Consider the following 3,902-nt stretch of genomic DNA (forward strand, 5'->3'; position numbering starts at 1 on the left):
GAACTTGGAGTTTTGGGGCAATGCCAGAAATAGTCTTTATTGTTCTCCATCATGACAAAGAGAAATTAATGCAAAGTTGATAGAGATTTGTGGCTAGAAATTCAATTTCCTGAATCCTGTTCATCCCAACATAATAACGCTTTGAGACAGCGGGTCACGTAGACGTCCGACGCCATTAATACGAATCACCCATGTTATCCATTGAAATTTAATTTATTTTTTTAAAACATAAAATCGACGAGCTCCGATTTTAGGCGGGACAGGTTTCATTACCGGAAATCAGAAGGTCTGAGGTTCGATCCCCATTCGAAGTCGACTGATTTTTTTAGGATGATTTTTTTCTTGTAGTTTTCTTTCTTGCTTTGTCTGGCACCTTTCATACATACTTGTTCAGTACTTTATTTTTCATCACTATAATATATCAATTAGACTATAAACGTTTAAGGTTACTCATAGTTTTGTGTTTTAGTACGCCATATCCGACTGGAGGATAGTGTGTGTATTTTACCTAAGCGCAGAGCATCAATATATTATGCAATATATAGCTACTATGCCTGTTGGTTACATGACACTATGTTACAATATCTATCCAATCTGACTTGTTTATTTGAACTAATTAAAATTATACTACGTTCAAGTTAAAAGTTTATTTATACGTTTTACAGACGTGTACAAATGTGTACATATATGCAGGTCTGATAACCCAAATTGTAATGCAAATAAGTGTTCTCAAACCAACGCAAATGCAACAATGCTATATTAAGTCCATAATTGCGTTCGGCTGTCAGACTAGAAATAACATGGGCCCGTCGCAATATCATTTGCAATAAGAATATTTCAATCGCACATAAATAAATAAATTAAAAAAATAGCTAGATTAGCGCTAATTAAATCAAACTGAAAAAATCATATTCACTTTGTTAATAATCAAAATTAATATTACACGATGAAATACTCTCTCTCTCTCTCTCTCTCTCTCTCTCTCTCTCTCTCTCTCTCTCTCTCTCTCCCTCTCTCTCTCTCTCTCTATCTATCTCTCCTCTCTCTCTCCCTCTCTCTCTCTCTCTCTCTCTCTCCCTCTCTCTCTCTCTCTCTCTCTCTCTCTCTCACTGCAATATCTTAAACTGAAAAAAACGGGAATTTTTTTTTTCAAAATTTAAAAAAACATCAGGCTTCAAAATGTGTTGCACAACGATTGCCTTAGTAGCGGCGGTCATTTAACATTTTTGATAACTTGTAAAATTAACTGGATTTGGGAGTTCATTAGTAATACGACGGAAATGATAACTGACACCAAATTCTTGTTATCGATTAGAGAGATTTCATTCTAAAATTGTCTAAAATTCGAAAAACGATATCGTTTTCTTCATCAAAATGGAAGAAACGATCTTGACCTCCCTCAGCTCTTTGCTCTTGTTTTTTGACAGTCATTTTAATGACTAGTTTTCACTAAAATATATCAGTCAATCTTTAAACATTCAAGGTTACATATAGCTTTGTGTTATATCTGACGGATGTTGTGGATATTTTACCTAAACGTATAGCATCAATAGGATCGATTTCAATTGGATTCAATAGTCTGATGTCACTTAGCCCAGCAACGGCGGCCATCTTGGTTCTAAACAAAACAAATCTGTACTTTTTATTCTTCATGCTGGCTAGAACTTTTCATATGTCTTGTGATCAGAATGTGTAATAGTCAAAACATGATCAGATTTATGTTTTTCTTTTCTCCTCTGGATACGCTTTTATGCTCGTCGGAGAAATATTTCATAAGGGCGTCCTCCATTGTTCCGATAGTTTAGAGCCAGTTACTAAGTTACCATGCGTCATTACGAGGAAACTGACGTTACGGCTGTTGAAGCGTATTCTCTACCTTTTTTCATAAAAAGAATTATATTATATTTGGTAGTAAAATTGATAATTTCAGCAGGGTTTGAGCTGGAATTTATGTCATGAAAGAACAGGTTGCAAAAGTGGACCCTGAAAAAGTCCCAGCCTTTATTAAAGCATAAATTACAACTCCAGTTCAGGAATGTGTATACATTGAAGATTAAAATGCAATTTGAAGCCTCATTGCACGCTCGCAAGGCAACATAAACACGTTTGATAACAAACAATGCCAATAAATATCGAGCAAAAGTGTGATATAAAAAAACTGGATGCTATCGCATTGGAAATGTAAAACCACTGGTCCGGAAGACTGAGTACATACCTTTTGTGAATGATCTTCTGGTTTCAGAGTGATGGCCATCTTATTTTCTGGTCTAAATATCTGCTTGTCGTCAATAAAGATTATTCATCCTACGGGCTCACTCATTTACGTCCCGTGACCCTTAGAATCTGCCCATATACCGTGCTACTAAAATAGTTATGACACCTTTGATTCAATTCAATATGTAACCTATTCACCATTAGTCCCCCGAAGGACTGGTTACATGCACACTTCCAATGATTTTGGAACCAGAAATATAGAAGATGTGACGTCACGACTTTTTTTCCCAATTTGATGTGTAAATACGAAGGCTGTGGAAGCAGATAAATTAGGAAACACTTTAATCAAGACCAGAAAAGGGCATACTACAAAAATGTTCAATAATAAAAATGTGAAGATAAAAAAAAAAGTTTAAAACGTTTTAAATGTCAATTGGTAGAAATCAATTCATCACCAGTAGATTTTTAACCAATCAAAACACAAGATTTGTGACTCAACCTCAAGCCCGCTGTAAAAGGAACGAAATTGACGTCACTCAGCTCTTTGTTATTGTTTTCAGCCAGCCATTGGTATGAGAAGTTCTCACTATATTTTATCAATCAGACTATAAACGTTTAATATAACACAGTTTTAATCTCCGGGTGGTGGACGTTTTGAGTATTTTACCTAAACGCATAACATCAATAAAATAGGAAAAACTACAAGACCCGGCTTCAAGTTTTGTTTGAAGGGGTCCTTGCAATTATCATTTTATCACTAATCTTGGGGCTGAAGCAGGTCGCAATAGAGTAAAATAATTATTATTTTGATTTTTTGGATAACTTTTGGAGCATTCTAATTCTAGTTATTTAAAGAAAAGTGTTTTTATTAGAATGTTTATCAATAAATAAAACAATAAAAATGCATTCTTTGCAAAAAAAATAAAAGGGGGGGGGGGATAATAACATTGAGAAATGGGTAATCAAGGATTGCGAGATATGGGAGTAAATGGGGTAGATATGAGGCCAGGTAAAACAATCGGGCGACAAATTAATTGGGGAACAAAAGTCTGGTGTCAAAAAACTAGTTCCAATCTCATTGGAAGTGTAAAACCACTCTTCTGGAGGACTGGAGGTATACCTTGTGGAATTGAACTTTTGGTTTTAGACTGATGGCATCTTATTTTCTAGCCTAAATAAATGCTGGTCGTCAATGAAGATCACTCATCCCCGCTCTTTTACACCCATGTATCCTAAGAATATGTCTATATATACTGATATAGTTATGCCACCTTATGATTGAATATTTAGCATAATCATTTTTCATTATTCATTCCTGAAGTTTTGAACCGGAAGAGAGGGTGGTATGACGTTGCGACTTCTATGTCATATTAATACTAAATTCTAAAAGTCAGAATGTTAGAATTAAGACTAAATAATTTTTTTTAATTCCCTTTATTCATCCCCAAGGGGAAATTTGTCATTATGATCTATTCCAAGGGAAGACTGGAATAACCCAGGTGTTAGCCGCAGAGCATCGCCGCAAAGTGAGCAAGGGCGAGGTGACTTGCTCAAGGCAACACAGCGCAGCGGCGGTGATTGAACTCTGTACCTTTCGGGTACGAATCAAAGACCGTACTACTGAGCCACGCTGCCCCTATAATATACTGTCAAATGTTAGTCTTTCTACTTTTATTTGTCTATAATCA

The sequence above is a fragment of the Berghia stephanieae genome, chromosome 4 (genome assembly GCF_034508935.2).
Source record: "Berghia stephanieae isolate SIO BIC M18660-M18661 chromosome 4, UCSD_Bste_1.3, whole genome shotgun sequence".
Classification (NCBI taxonomy): Eukaryota; Metazoa; Mollusca; class Gastropoda; order Nudibranchia; family Aeolidiidae; genus Berghia; species Berghia stephanieae.